At 40.0% G+C, this 16475-nt stretch overlaps 1 long non-coding RNA gene across 1 annotated transcript; it reads left to right on the top strand.

Annotated features, from left to right (window-relative positions):
• Window positions 1-311: 311 nt before the first annotated feature.
• LOC148546250 (uncharacterized) lies at window positions 312-16090 on the top strand. The gene is made up of 3 exons (XR_015899130.1): window positions 312-834; window positions 916-3188; window positions 15285-16090. It is a non-coding gene; the product is annotated as an uncharacterized LOC148546250 (long non-coding RNA).
• The last annotated feature ends 385 nt before the right edge of the window (window positions 16091-16475 follow it).

Below are 16475 nucleotides of genomic sequence, written 5' to 3'. Positions count from 1 at the left end.
GAAGAATAAGAAAAGTTGTTACCTGAAATTTTAGAAAGTGAAGGCAGGAAGGGGGAGACGGGGAGACTAGTTGTACGCTGGGAAATAGAAAAGGGGATAGGGAATGGGCTATTGGGCTGGGTTTTTTGTAGGAATTAAAAAGGGGGCTGGGAAAGTTATGGAACAAAAAGAAAGGGGGGGGGGGCTGGGAAATAAAGAAAGGGGGACTAGACTATTTTTTTTTAATAAAAAATAAAATGGGGGGGGGGAGGCATTGTCCCCCTTTACTTATATGTACCTGCGCCCCTGCGCACAACACACACGCTCCACTCATGAAGCTCGCACGCGTAGAAGAGAAGAGGGAAAAGAGAGGTATCGCCGACGGAGGGAAGGTCGCTGCCGCCGTCACCACCGTGTCGCTGAGCAAAGCCCGAGACAGAGAGGAGGGATACGCAAGCCAGGGACCACGACAAGGGGAGGAAGCCGCCGCATTGCCGTCAGACTCCATCGTCGCCATTGGGAGAGCAAAACCGCAAGAGAGAGAGACACCGGTGAGAAAGGAAGGGTTGCGTCTAGCCGCCGTTGCCTCCATTCACGCTGTCACCTCCAGCTGCATCACCGTCCTTCGTGCTCGCCATTGTGGAAGCCGTCACCGTGCATGTCGTCTTCAGAGAAGCAGAAGGCAATGGAAAGAAGGAAGCTACTTCGTTTGTTACTGCTTGTGCCACCGTTCGTCGCTTCCATCGTTGTTGTTCGTACGAATCGACGCCGCTGTGGTGGTTGCCGTGCCTCTGGTCGCCGAAAACTGCTGTTGCAGCTGTAGCTGCTTCACTCTTTGGTTCTTCTTTGAGTTCAGTAAGTCACTCTTATCCCAGAACCCTTATCGTTGTTATTTTGTTATAAGTTATTAAGTTTTACGCGACGCTAATATCTCAGGGTTGAGTTTTGGTTCTTGCATGCTATGTTTGATGAACTGTTGCCGCTGCGAAGATGGACTGAGTTGACGCCGCTGTTCGAATTAAGAGTTTTAAAGAAATTTTGTCGTGTGGTTAAGTCGCGATCGAGGTAGGGGCAATTTCTTAAACTCTATTTACTTTTAAGAATGGTTATGAGTCGATATTAATGCGGAAAATATATTTTTATGATTTTTGTAAGTCTTAAAGATTGAATTGAATTGCCTTGGATGAATGAGATTGTTTATCTGATTGAATTATTGATTGATTGAGGAGGCTGGATATTCGGATTGTCTTATCGATTATATTGAGTTGGCTGTTGTTGGAATGATTGTTGGATAATTTTGTATTAGCTATAGAATTGGTTAAGTGAGTTTGGATTAAGAATTTAATGAAAGGTTGGGATTTTTGCCTTGCTTGATTGGTTGATGAATTGATTGAGAATGTTTAGTTGGGTCTTATGCTTAGTTTGAAGTTATTATGATGATGGTTGGATTGGGGTTGTTTTCTGAATATTAAGACTAGTTGTTTGCTGCATGTTTGGTTTAAATTGTGATTTACTGGAATTTGTTTGATTTTGCTGGTAATGAAATAAGATTTGGAAATGATTTGAAAGGAGTTTGAGAAATGGTTTGGTTGGGATCCTTGAAGGGTGGCAAAAGTCTGAGTTTTAGAGTAGATGCTGCCAAATTTTTTTGAGAAATTGGAAGTTCTGTTTTGGTTAAATTGATTAAAGAACTATTTGATTTTATTTTGATTTTATTAAAGGAAGGAGCAGGTCTTGAGTAGTTTTAGCAAATTTTTAAGTAGTATTGAAGAATAAATGATTGTGTTTCAATTAGAATTTATAATTGGGAATTTAAAATGGTTTTAAAACTTTTAGGAAGAATTTTTAAACCTTAAGGTGAAGTTAAAGTTAGTTTTGGAAAATCGGTTTTCGAAAACTCATTTTTAAAACAAAAGTGAGCTTCATTCAATTAACTCTAATTTAAAAGTTATGTTCTCGGGGATTCTCCAATGAATATGAAGGAACAAATTATTGAAGTCTTTTAAATGATTTCTTGAGCCTTTTAAAAAGAGTTTAAATTTGAAAATGGTTTTGAAGTTAGCTCGAGGAAATTGAGAATGAATGAGACATGATTAATTGCAACGATGATATTGATAAGTTAGATGTCGAGAAGGTGGTAGGGTGCTAATCCCTCGATCTATTCCCCTCCATTCTTTATGATTGTGCTGAGTTGGATGTGGGAAAGGTAGTAGGGCGCTAATCCTTCGATTCATTCTTCTGCATTCATTGTGAATTGTGTTTTGTGGGATGTGAGGAAGGTGATAGAGCACTAATCTCCAGATTTCTTCCCTCACATTCTATCTCTCTCTGTCTGCAACGTGGTAAGGCACTAATCCGTCGACCGATATGGCACGACCTCACTAGGAGAATGTGGTAGGATACTAATCCCCTGATTTATTTCCCTTGGTGTTTGCCTTTAGGAGAATGTGGTAGGGCACTAATTCCCCAATCTTATGCCTCCTGGAGATGCGCATTCGAGAGACGGTATCGGGTTTTACTACCAGATGTGTCGGGTTCTGGCAGTATAACCAACACGTAAGCTCACGGCCAGTAGGATAGGCATGCATCATGTTGCATTTGTTTTCTTTGTTTGGGTGTGCTTGAGTGTTTTGGTTTGCTATCTGGTGAATTCTGTTTAACTGGTAACTATGATACTTGTTGTAACTGTTCTTTAAATATGTTTGCCTTGTATTTGTTTGTGCTTGTGATTGATTTCTGTTTTGAAGTATTGGTGGTGGATTAATGATAGTGGTGATTTGTTTTGAATTAGGCCAGAGGCAAAGTTGATTTGATTTGGGTCAGAGGCCGGGATTGGTTGGATCAGTAGTAAGTTTATTTAAAATATTTTTTTAGTAAGCGGTAAAATATATGGGATGTTATTTTGTGTGAAATTTTATATGAAAAATATAAGTTTTAGATTTGAACAATGAACTAACGATCACTACGACTGAAAAAAGTTTTATTTCAAATATCTTCTTATAACAATTCTTAAAAACCCTCTACTGAGAACTAACGAGGACGATGTTCTCACCCCCTACAGACTTCTCTTTTTAGGACAGATGAGGAAGCTGAGGAAGTTTTTGCTAAGTCTTTGGTTGTACTATTTTTTATTGTGTATAAGTTATAGTTTTTCCTTCGTCCTTGTCATTATAACTTTGTAAAAGGGATAGGAGTTGTATGATTGGTATGTGGTGCACGAATTGTGAATCACACTTTTCACAACGCGTACCACTAACCAGCAAGTGCACTGGGTCGTCCAAGTAATACCTTACGTGAGTAAGGGTCGAATCCCACGGAGATTGTTGGTTTGAAGCAATCTATGGTTATCTTGTAAATCTTAGTCAGGAAGTCAATTATGTTTATCAGTTGAATTGCGAATAACCAAGAGAGCATAAATTAAAGGTTACTTGTTGTGCAGTAATGGAGAATATGTTGGAGTTTTGGAGATGCTTTGTCTTCTGAATCTCTGCTTTCCTCTGTCTTCTGATTCACGCACGCACGTCCTCCTATGGCAAGCTGTGTGTTGGTGGATCACCGTTGTCAATGGCTACCTTCCATCCTTCCAGTGAAAACTACGCTCACGCGCTCTGTCACAGCACGGCTAATCACCGGTTGGTTCTCGATCCGGTTGGAATAGGATTTACTATCCTTTTGCGTCTGTCACTAACGCCCAGCCTTCAGGAGTTTGAAGCTCATCACAGTCGTTCAATCCTTGAATCCTACTCGGAATACCACAGACAAGGTTTAGACTTTCCGGATTCTCATGAATGCCGCCATCAGTTCTAGCTTATACCACGGAGATTCTGATTAAGAGATCTCAGAGATACTCATTCAATCGGATATAGAATGGAGGTGGTTGTCAGGCACACGTTCATGGTTTGAGGAAGGTGATGAATGTCATAGATCATCACCTTCATCACAGTTTAGCGCGAATGAACATCTTAGATAGGAACAAGCGTGTTTGAATGGAAAACAGAAATACTTGCATTAATTCATCGAGACACAGCAGAGCTCCTCACCCCCAACAATGGGGTTTAAAGACTCATGCCGTCAGAGAATACAAGGGTTTGATCTAAAAATGTCATGAGATACAAAATAAGTCTCTAAAAGTTGTTTAAATACTAAACTAGTAGCCTAGGTTTACAAAAAATGAGTAGACTATGATGGATGATGCAGAGATCCACTTCTGGGGCCCACTTGGTGTGTGCTGGGCTGAGACTTAAGTAATTCACGTGCAGAGGCCATTTGTGGAGTTGAACGCTAGTATTTATGCCAGTTTGGGCATTCAACTCCAGTTTTTGATCCTTTTCTGGCGCTGGACGCCAGAATTGGGCAGAGAACTGGCGTTGAACGCCAGTTTACGTCATCTATCCTTGTGCAAAGTATGAACTATTATATATTTCTGGAAAGCCCTGGATGTCTACTTTCCAACGCAATTGGAAGCATGCCATTTTGAGTTCTGTAGCTCCAGAAAATCCACTTTGAGTGCAGGGAGGTCAGAATCCAACAACATCAGCAGTCCTTTTTCAGCCTGAATAAGATTTTTGCTCAGCTCCTTCAATTTCAGTCAGAAAAGTACCTGAAATTACAGAAAAACACACAACTCATAGTAAAGTCCAGAAATATGAATTTTTCCTAAAAACTAATGAAAATAGACTAAAAACTATATGAAATTAACCCCAAAAAGCGTATAAAATATCCACTCATCACAACACCAAACTTAAACTGTTGCTTGTCCTCAAGCAACTAGACAAATAAAATAGAAGACTAATAGGTTGAGAAGCAATAATATCTCAGAGTTTTTGAGTGAAGCTCAGATTCTAATTAGATGAGCGGGACTAGTAGCTCTTTGCTTCTGAACAGTTTTGGCATCTCACTTTATCCATTGAAGCTCAGAGTGATTGGCATCTATAGGAACTCAGAATTCAGATAGTGTTATTGATTCTCTTAGTTCAGTGTGATGATTCTTGAACACAGCTTTTTTTTTTATGAGTCTTGGCCGTGGCCCTAAGCACCTTGTTTTCCAGTATTACCACCGGATACATAAATGCCACAGACACATAACTGGGTGAACCTTTTCAGATTGTGACTCAGCTTTGCTAAAGTCCCCAATTAGAGGTGTCCAGAGTTCTTAAGCACACTCTTATTTTTGCCTTGGACCTTGACTTTAACCGCTCAGTCTCAAGTTTTCACTTGACACCTACACGCCACAAGCACATGGTTAGGGACAGCTTGGTTTAGCCGCTTAGACCAGGATTTTATTCCTTTAGGCCCTCCTATCCACTGATGCTCAAAGCCTTGGGATCCTTTTTATTTGCCTTTGCCTTTTGGTTTTAAGGGTTATTGGCTTTTTGCTCTTGCCTCTTGGTTTTAAGAGCTTTTGGCTTTTTTTGCTTGCTTTTTCTTGTTCTTTCTATTTTTTTTTTCGTCTATATATTTTTTCTGCAAGCTTTGTCCTTTGCTGCTTTTTCTTGCTTCAAGAATCATTTTTATGATTTTTCAGATTATCAATAACATGTCTCATGTTCATCATTCTTTCAAGAGCCAACATATTTAACAGTCTTAAACAACAAATTCAAAAGACATATGCACTGTTCAAGCATTCATTTAGAAGACAGAAAGCATTGCCACCACATTTAACTAATTAGAATTTCTCTTATTAAAACTCGAAATTTTATTGCCTCTTATTCAAAAGATCTACTACTTTATTCATGTTTGCTGATGATGAGAAAAATAAACTATAGCTTAATTGGAGATAAAATCAAAATAGATACTAATTACTACTATATGACTCCTAAGGTAAACTTCTATAAGGACACTGTCACAGAGTTAAGGCAGAAATTGGAAATTAACAACCTTTATTCTGGGGGAACGGGGGTTCCTCTGATCCTTGGGGTGCTTGGTCCTACAAGAGAAGACTTTTGGCGCTTCAATTCCCTTAAGTCACGCCCCTGCTCCTCTTGTTCTTTAAACATATAGGTCAGCATTTGACTGTGTTCCTTCTGTTCTTTTATTATTTGCTCCATAGCTTCCTGTATCTTGGTAACGGACGTCTCAAGATAATCCCAGTATTCAGATTGAGGGATCTCTGGGAGGAATTCCTGTGCTCTCTTCTTGATGGGATCCTCCTGTGCTTGTTGTTTTTCCATTGATGCTTTGGTGATTGGCTTTTCAATTAGGATATATTCAGTTATTCCCATCCTTACTCCAGCGTCCTTGCAGAGCAGAGAAATCATGCTTGGATAAGCCAACCTGGCCTCTTTAGAATTTTTGTTAGCAATTTTGTAGAGTTCAGTTGAAATCAGCTGATGAACCTCCACTTCCTTCCCCATCATGATGCAATGGATCATCACTGCTCTTTTAACTGTGACTTCAGAACGGTTGCTAGTGGGCAACAGAGAACACCCAATGAAGTCCAGCCATCCTCTGGCGACTGGTTTGAGATCCTCTCTCTTGAGTTGATTTGGGACACCCTTTGTGTTGGTGGTCCACCTGGCTCCAGGGATACATATGTCCTCTAGAATCTTATCCAGGTCAATGTCTGCTCTCATCATCCTCCTGTTGAAGGAGTCTGGATCATCCTTTAGTTGAGGTAGCTTTAAGATCTCTCTGATCTTGTCAGGGGTGGTATGAACAATCTTCCCTCTGACCATGGTCCGAAATTCATAGAAGGCAGTTCCAGGTAGTTTTTGCTTGTCAGTCTGCCACATATTAGCATAGAACTCCTGGACCATGTTCCTTCCTACTTTCATTTCAGGATTAGCTAGGACTTCCCAGTTCCTGATTCGAATTTGCTCCTGGATCTCCGGATATTCATCTTCTTTCAGATCGAATCTAACTTCTAGGATCACTGATCTCAGACCCATTACTTTAAGATAATGGTCTGAATATTCTTTAGATAAGAACTTCCCTTGATTCCAAAGTGGTTTTGGAACGCTCTCTTTCTTGCCTCTTGGAGTGGGTTGTTTTCCTTTAGGAGCCATGATCTTAGTGATCTCGGATAAACACACCAAACTTAGAGGTTTGCTTGTCCTCAAGCAAAAGAAAAGAAAGGAGAGGGATAGAAGGAGAGCTAAGTGCAATTGTTGATGGAGGAGGAGGGAGGCCGAACCCAAATTTAAAGGGATGGGGGGGGGGTGGGTTTTCGAAAAATTGGAAAAGATAAGATAAAAAGATTGAGTTGAAAAAGATAAGATAGAAGATATAGTTTAATTTTGAAAAGATATGATAGATTTTTGAAAAAGATAAATCTGAATTTTGAAAAAGATAATATGGAGATTTGAAAAAGATATGGATTAGTTGAAAAGATTTTTGAGTGAAAAAGATAGATTTGTTTTCAGAAAAGTTTTGAAAAGAGTTTGGATTGAATTTGGAAAGAGGGATTTTTAGAAATTAAGGATTTTAGAAATCAGGGTTCTTAACATGTTCATGTAAAAAATCATGCATTGAAACATAAAATTTGAAATTAAAATGGAAGTACGTGTGGAAAAATGAATTTGGCTCCTCCCTGCTGTCCTGGCGTTTGAACGCCCAAACACTGCCTGTTTTGGGCGTTCAGCGCCCAAATGCTGCTCTCCTGGGCGTTCAACGCCCAGCTGCTGCCATTACTGGCGTTCAACGCCCAGTGGGTGCCCTTTTCTGGCGTTGAACGCCCAGATTGCTACCATTACTAGCGTTCAACGCCCAGTGGATGCCCATTTTGGGCGTTGAACGCCCAAAATATACTTTTACTGGTGTTTTCTTGCCAGTGAGCTCTTTTTCTCTATTTTGTGTGCCGAGGTCTTCTGTAAATGATTATTTACCTTGTTGCCAATGAACTCTATATAAACAAATAAGAATAAAAATAGAAATAGGGCAAAATGCTTAGAGGATTGTTGCCCCATGGCTGGGTTGCCTCCCAGCAAGCGCTTCTTTATTGTCTTTAGCTGGACCTTGCTGAGCTTTTAATCTAGCTTCAGCCTTGAGCATTCTTGCTCAATGTTGCCTTCAAGATAATGCTTGATTCTCTGTCCATTGACAATGAACTTCTTATCAGAATCAATATCTTGAAGCTCCACATAACCATATGGTGATACACTTGTAATCACGTATGGTCCCCTCCACCGGGATATCAGTTTCCCGGGGAATAGCCTGAGTCTAGAGTTAAACAACAGGACCTTCTGTCCTGGTTCAAAGATTCTAGATGACAGCTTTCTGTCATGCCATTTTTTTTTATTTTTCTTTATGAAGCTTGGCATTTTCGAAAGCTGTGAATCTGAATTCCTCTAGCTCATTTAGCTGGAGCAATCGTTTTTCTCCTGCTAATTTGGCATCAAAGTTTAGGAATCTGGTTGCCCAGTAGGCCTTATGTTCCAGTTCCACAGGCAGGTGACATGCCTTACCATACACGAGTTGGTATGGAGAGGTCCCTATAGGGGTCTTGAATGCTGTTCTGTAAGCCCACAGAGCATCATCCAAGCTCCTTGCCCAATCCTTTCTACGGGTATTTACTGACCGTTCTAGGATTCTCTTTAATTCTCTATTAGAGACTTCAGCTTGCCCATTGGTTTGTGGATGATATGGAGTGGCCACCTTGTGGCGAATTCCATACCGAACCATGGCGGAGTAAAGCTGTTTATTGCAGAAGTGAGTGCCCCCATCACTGATTAATACTCTAGGGACACCAAACCTGCTAAAGATATGTTTCTGGAGGAACTTCAGCACTGTTTTAGTATCATTGGTGGGTGTGGCAATAGCCTCAACCCATTTTGATACATAGTCAATTGCCACCAGAATATAAGTGTTTGAGTATGATGGTGGGAAAGGTCCCATGAAGTCAATTCCCCATATGTCAAACAACTCAATTTCCAAGATTCCTTGTTGAGGCATGGCATAACCATGAGGCAGGTTACCAGCTCTTTGGCAACTGTCACAATTACGTACAAACTCTCGGAAATCTTTATAGAGTGTGGGCCAATAGAAGCCACATTGGAGGACCTTGGTGGCTATTCGCTCACCTCCGAAATGGCCTCCATATTGAGATCCGTGGTAATGCCACAGGATCCTCTGTGCTTCTTCTCTAGGAACACACCTACGGATAATTCCTTCTGCACATCTCTTAAAGTGATAAGGTTCATCCCACAAGTAGTACTTTGCATCAGTAATTAATTTCTTCTTTTGTATCCTGTTGTACTCCTTGGGTATGAACCTTGCAGCTTTATAGTTTGCAATATCGGCAAACCATGGTGCTTCCTGAATGGCGAATAAATGCTCATCAGGAAACGTCTCAGAGATCTCAAGAGAAGGGAGGGACGTCCCTTCCACTGGCTCTATCCGGGACAGATGATCAACCACTTGGTTCTCTGTCCCTTTTCTGTCTCTTATTTCTATATCAAACTCTTGCAGAAGCAATACCCATCTGATGAGCCTGGGTTTTGAATCCTGCTTTGTGAGTAGATATTTAAGAGCAGCATGGTCAGTATACACAATCACTTTTGATCCTACTAAGTATGATCTGAACTTGTCAATGGCGTAAACCACTGCAAGTAGTTCTTTTTCTGTGGTTGTGTAATTTTTCTGGGCATCATTTAGAATGCGACTGGCATAATAAATGACATGCAGAAGCTTGTCGCGCCTCTGTCCCAATACTGCACCAATGGCATGATCACTGGCATCACACATTAGCTCAAATGGTAATGTCCAGTCTGGTGCAGAAATGACTGGTGCTGTGACCAGCTTAGCTTTCAGCGTTTCAAACGCCTGCAGGCACTTTGTGTCAAACACAAATGGCGTGTCAGCAGCTAGCAGATTGCTTAGAGGTTTTGCGATTTTTGAAAAATCCTTTATAAACCTCCTATAGAATCCTGCATGCCCCAGAAAGCTTCTGATTGCCTTAACATTGGCAGGTGGTGGTAATTTTTCAATTACCTCTATTTTTGCTTGATCCACCTCTATTCCCTTGTTTGAGATTTTATGCCCAAGAACAATTCCTTCAGTCACCATGAAGTGACACTTTTCCCAGTTTAAAACTAGGTTGGTTTCTTGGCATCTTTTCAGAACAAGTTTCAGGTGATCAAGACAGGAGCTGAATGAGTCTCCATATACTGAGAAGTCATCCATGAAGACTTCCAGAAATTTTTCCACCATGTCAGAGAAAATAGAGAGCATGCATCTCTGGAAGGTTGCAGGCGCATTACATAGCCCAAATGGCATCCTTCTATAAGCAAACACTCCGGATGGACATGTGAATGCTGTTTTCTCTTGATCCTGGGGATCTACTGCAATCTGGTTATAACCTGAGTAGCCATCCAAAAAGCAGTAATAATCATGACCTGCTAGTCTTTCTAGCATCTGGTCTATGAATGGTAAAGGAAAATGATCCTTTCTGGTGGCTGTATTGAGCCTTCTGTAGTCAATACACATGCGCCACCCCGTAACTGTTCTTGTAGGAACCAGTTCATTTTTTTCATTATGAATCACTGTCATGCCTCCCTTTTTTGGGACGACTTGAACAGGGCTCACCCAGGGGCTATCAGAAATAGGATAAATAATCCCAGCCTCTAGTAACTTGGTGACCTCTTTCTGCACCACTTCCTTCATGGCTAGATTTAGCCGCCTCTATGGTTGAACCACTGGTTTGGCATTATCCTCCAATAGGATTTTGTGCATGCATCTAGCTGGGCTTATACCCTTAAGGTCACCTATGGACCACCCAAGAGCTGTCTTGTGTGTCCTTAGCACTTGAATAAGTGCTTCCTCTTCCTGTGAATTTAAAGCAGAGCTTATGATCACTGGAAAAGTGTCACCTTCTCCCAGAAATGCATATTTCAAGGATGGTGGTAATGGCTTGAGCTCGGGTTTAGGAGGTTTTTCCTCTTTCAGAAGAAAGTTCAGAGGCTCTTTCATGTCCCCTGAATCCTCCAAATCAGGCTGAACATCTTTAAAGATGTCTTCCAACTCTGATTCAAGACTCTCAGCCATGTTGATCTCTTCTACCAAAGAGTCAATAAGATCAACTTTCATGCAGTCTGTTGATGTGTCTGGATGCTGCATGGCTTTGACAGTGTTCAACTTGAACTCATCATCATTGACTCTCAGGGTTATTTCCCCCTGTTGGACGTCAATGAGGGATCGTCCAGTTGCTAGGAAGGGTCTTCCTAGAATGAGAGTAGCACTCTTGTGCTCCTCCATTTCCAGCACAACAAAGTCAGTGGGAAAGGCGAATGGCCCAACTCTGACAATCATGTCCTCAATCACGCCTGATGGGTATTTAGTGGAACCATCAGCAAGGTGGAGACATATCCGGGTTGGTATAACTTCTTCAGTTAAGCCAAGCTTCCTGATAGTGGATGCAGGTATTAGGTTGATGCTTGCCCCAAGATCGCATAAAGCTGTCTTGGTGCAATTATCTTCTAATATGCATGGTATCAGAAAGCTCCCAGGGTCTTTAAGCTTTTCAAGAAAGCTCTTCAGAATGACTGCACTGCATTCTTCAGTGAGGAGAACTCTTTCTGTTTCTCTCCAATCCTTTTTATGACTCAAGATCTCTTTCATGAACTTGGCATAAGAAGGTATTTGCTCAAGTGCTTCTGCAAATGGAATCTTTATTTCAAGAGTCCTGAGATAATCTGCAATGCGAGCAAATTGCTTATCCTGCTCCTCTTTCCGGAGATTTTGAGGATAAGGTATCTTGGCTTTATATTCTTCAACCTTAGTTGCTGCAGGTTTATTGCCTATAGAAGTGGTTGAAGAAGCCTTTTTAGAGGGGTTGTTATCAGCATTTTTGTGTGTCTGATCCCTCACTGGCACTTGAGTGCCAGAGTTAGAAGATGGAGTGAAATTGGACGCCAGCTCCTTGTCTGCTTCTGGCGTCTGAACGCCAGAACTGTGCCCATTTTGGGCGTTCAGCGCCAGATTCTGCCCATTTTGGGCGTTCAACGCCAGATCCTTGCCCATTTCTGGCGTTGAACGCCAGTCCTGCTGTATTTCTGGCGTTGAACGCCAGTTTTGGCCATGGTCTGGGCGTTCAACGCCAGCCTTCCACCAATTTTCTGGCGCTTTAGCGCCAGAATTATTTTTCCCTGGGCTCTTACTGTCCTCAGGTGAATTTTGGGTGGTTTGCTCATTTCTTAGCTTTTTGCTGCCTTGAGGTGGGGTATTTAATGTTTTCCCACTTCTTAGTTGAACTGCTTGGCATTCTTCTGCTATTTGCCTTGACAGCTGCTACTTTGTTTGCTTAAACTGTTCGTCCATATGTATATTAGCCATCCTTGTCTCTTGTAACCTGTCTTTAAATTCGGCTAACTGCTTTGTTAGAAAGTCCAATTGCTGATTGAATTCAGCAGCTTGTTTTACAGGACTGAGTTCAGCAGTTACTGTTTTAACCTCTTCATTCATGGAAGGGTTGTTGCTTAGGTACAGATGCTGATTCCTGGCAACTGTATCAATGAGCTCTTGAGCCTCTTCAATTGTCTTTCTCATGTGGATAGATCCACCAGCTGAGTAATCTAGAGACATCTGGGCTCCTTCTGCAAGCCCATAGTAGAAGATGTCTAACTGAACCCACTCTGAAAACATTTCAGAGGGGCATTTTCGTAGCATCTCTCTGTATCTCTCCCAGGCATCATAAAGAGATTCATTATCTCCTTGTTTAAAGCCTTGGATGTCCAGCCTTAGCTGTGTCATCCTTTTTGGAGGGAAATATTGATTCAGGAACTTTTCTGTCAGCTGTTTCCATGTCCTTATGCTGGCCTTAGGTTGGTTATTCAAACACCTCTTAGCTTGATCTTTTACAGCAAATGGAAACAGTAATAGTCTGTAGACATCCTGATCTATTTCTTTATCATGTACTGTGTCAGCAATTTGTAAAAATTGTGCCAGAAACTCTGTAGGTTCTTCCTGTGGAAGACCGGAATACTGGCAGCTTTGCTGCACCATGATAATGAGCTGAGGATTCAACTCAAAGCTACTGACTCTAATGGAGGGTAAGCAGATACTACTCCCATATGAAGCAGTAGAGGGGTTAGAATATGACCCCAGAGTCCTCCTGGACTGTTCATTTCCGCTTAGGTCCATGATGGAGAAAGGGAGATGATGTAAAATAGAAAAAATATTTTTATTTATTTATTTATTAATTTATTTCAAAAATAAAATAAATCAAAATAAAATAAATAAAAATGAGTAAAAGATTTTCGAAAAGGTGAGGAGAGAGAAAGTGGTTAGGAGATTTTGAAAAAGATATGATGATTTTTGAAAAAGATTTTAAATTTTGAAATAAAAATCTGAATTTTTAAAGGAGAGAGAAAAACAATAAGATAACACAGGATTTAAAATTTTTAGATCTGAGGTTCCTTATTTTCGAAAATTTTGGAGGGAAAACACCAAAGAACACCAAACTTAAAAATTTTAAGACCAAGTCACAAGGAAAACTCAAGAACACGAAGAAAGAACACCAAACTTAAAATTTTTAGAAAACCAAACCAAAATTTTCGAAAATTTTAAGGAAAATCAACAAGAAAACACCAAACTTAAAGTTTGGCACAGGATCTAATAGAGAAATTATTTTTGAAAACTATATTTTTTTTAAAAAGAAAATAAGGATTCTAAAATTTTAACACGACAATAATAAGAGACTCTAAACAAAAAAGAAATTTTTCCTAATCTAAGCAACAAAATAATCCGTCAGTTGTTCAAACACGAACAATCCCCGGCAACGGCGCCAAAAACTTGGTGCACGAATTGTGAATCACACTTTTCACAACACGTACCACTAACCAGCAAGTGCACTGGGTCGTCCAAGTAATACCTTACGTGAGTAAGGGTCGAATCCCACGGAGATTGTTGGTTTGAAGCAATCTATGGTTATCTTGTAAATCTTAGTCAGGAAGTCAATTATGTTTATCAGTTGAATTGCGAATAACCAAGAGAGCATAAATTAAAGGTTACTTGTTGTGCAGTAATGGAGAATATGTTGGAGTTTTGGAGATGCTTTGTCTTCTGAATCTCTGCTTTCCTCTGTCTTCTGATTCACGCACGCACGTCCTCCTATGACAAGCTGTGTGTTGGTGGATCACCGTTGTCAATGGCTACCTTCCATCCTTCCAGTGAAAACTACGCTCACGCGCTCTGTCACAGCACGGCTAATCACCGGTTGGTTCTCGATCCGGTTGGAATAGGATTTACTATCCTTTTGCGTTTGTCACTAACGCCCAGCCTTCAGGAGTTTGAAGCTCGTCACAGTCGTTCAATCCTTGAATCCTACTCGGAATACCACAGACAAGGTTTAGACTTTCCGGATTCTCATGAATGCCGCCATCAGTTCTAGCTTATACCACGGAGATTCTGATTAAGAGATCTCAGAGATACTCATTCAATCGGATATAGAACGGAGGTGGTTGTCAGGCACACGTTCATGGTTTGAGGAAGGTGATGAATGTCACAGATCATCACCTTCATCACAATTAAGCGCGAATGAACATCTTAGATAGGAACATGCGTGTTTGAATGGAAAACAGAAATACTTGCATTAATTCATCGAGACACAGCAGAGCTCCTCACCCCCAACAATGGGGTTTAAAGACTCATGCTGTCAGAGAATACAAGGGTTTGATCTAAAAATGTCATGAGATACAAAATAAGTCTCTAAAAGTTGTTTAAATACTAAACTAGTAGCCTAGGTTTACAAAAAATGAGTAGAGTATGATGGATGATGCAGAGATCCACTTCTGGGGCCCACTTGGTGTGTGCTGGGCTGAGACTTAAGTAATTCACGTGCAGAGGCTATTTGTGGAGTTGAACGCCAGTATTTATGCCAGTTTGGGCGTTCAACTCCAGTTTTTGATCCTTTTCTGGCGCTGGACGCCAGAATTGGGCAGAGAACTGGCGTTAAACGCTAGTTTACGTCATCTATCCTTGTGCAAAGTATGAACTATTATATATTTCTGGAAAGCCCTGGATGTCTACTTTCCAACGCAATTGGAAGCATGCCATTTCGAGTTCTGTAGCTCCATAAAATTCACTTTGAGTGCAGGGAGGTCAGAATCCAACAGCATCAGCAGTCCTTTTTCAGCCTGAATCAGATTTTTGCTCAGCTCCTTCAATTTCAGTTAGAAAAGTAGCTGAAATTACAGAAAAACACACAACTCATAGTAAAGTCCAGAAATATGAATTTTTCCTAAAAACTAATAAAAATAGACTAAAAACTAACTAAAACATACTCAAAACTATATGAAATTAACCCCAAAAAGCGTATAAAATATCCGCTCATCAGTATGTATATAATATGTATAAGTTACCTGTATAAGAAGTTATATGTGTGTGTGTGTGCGTGCGCGCAGATGTAGTTTCAAATAAAAAGAACTTTCGATTTCTCAAAGATATAGCGATATGATTTCGAGTTAAAGGCTCATATCTTATTATTAAATATATGAAAGTTGTCGTAATATTCTCAGTATCAGAGTGGCACAACCGGAACTGTGACAATCTGCTAGTGAGGGTGCTACATTATGGTATCAGAACAGTCTTTTCTGTAGAGCCTGAGGAATGGAATGACTATGCTTCAATTGTATACTTTGAGCATCTGTCATGTAGTAGGTCTTGTCCTGATGATGAGAGTTAAAGATTTATGCACATGACTGTTTAATGATTAACTCTGTTAGTCTACTGTGCACATTTTCTGGTATTCAGTTTGGTCAACCTAATGCTATAGGTCTGTGTATTTGGGAACATTAACGGGTTATCATAGACGATATATGATCATAAGTAACGCGACTCCGGGGTTTTGGGAGACGTTAGAAGTTGAAGTTTGGGAAGTTGGAGCTCTGAAGTTAGGACGAGCCCAGTGTGTGGACGTTAAGCGCGTTGTTTTAACCCCAGCCTGTTTTATAACATTTTTCTGCCTTGCTTTACCATCGTATGTTTAAACCATGTTATCTTTTGCATCAAGCCCGCCTTGTAACTTCTGCTTTGCAATCACACTTCTACCCTTATATCTTTATACCATGTGAAAATCCAAGTAATTGAAACTGTATATGTATACATATGAGTCGAGACTTTGTGCTTTTCCATAAGGTGTTATAAAAAGCAAAGTTTTGAAACAATATAATATTCTGTGTGTTGCGTTAATTTTTTAGTACGAAAATTTTTATAAGTGTGGTAAGATGTAAGACCCAAGATTTTTAGAAAAAACTAAATAATAAATTATTTATGATTTATTATATTTATTCACAATTATATTTTTGAAGATGTTTATACTGAACTGGACACTTTCTTATTTATGATTTGCAACTTTAGAAATTAAAAAATAATGAGAGTTTTTTATGCTTAATTTTGAATATTTAGATTTTGAACTTTATTTTATGATTTTAAAGGAAATTAATTTTTATTATCTCTAATTCTTGAATTAGAGTAATTATTTGAAAATAATTTGTAAGTCTATGAATAAATAGTGCTTTCTTTTAAATATAATTTTGTTGAATTAAAATTGGTTTTCAATTACT

Source organism: Arachis ipaensis, chromosome B9 (assembly GCF_059453495.1).
Source record: "Arachis ipaensis isolate K30076 ecotype BB chromosome B9, ASM5945349v1, whole genome shotgun sequence".
Classification (NCBI taxonomy): Eukaryota; Viridiplantae; Streptophyta; class Magnoliopsida; order Fabales; family Fabaceae; genus Arachis; species Arachis ipaensis.
Note: the sequence above shows the minus strand (reverse complement) of the source record. Positions and strands in the feature narration are given on the sequence as shown.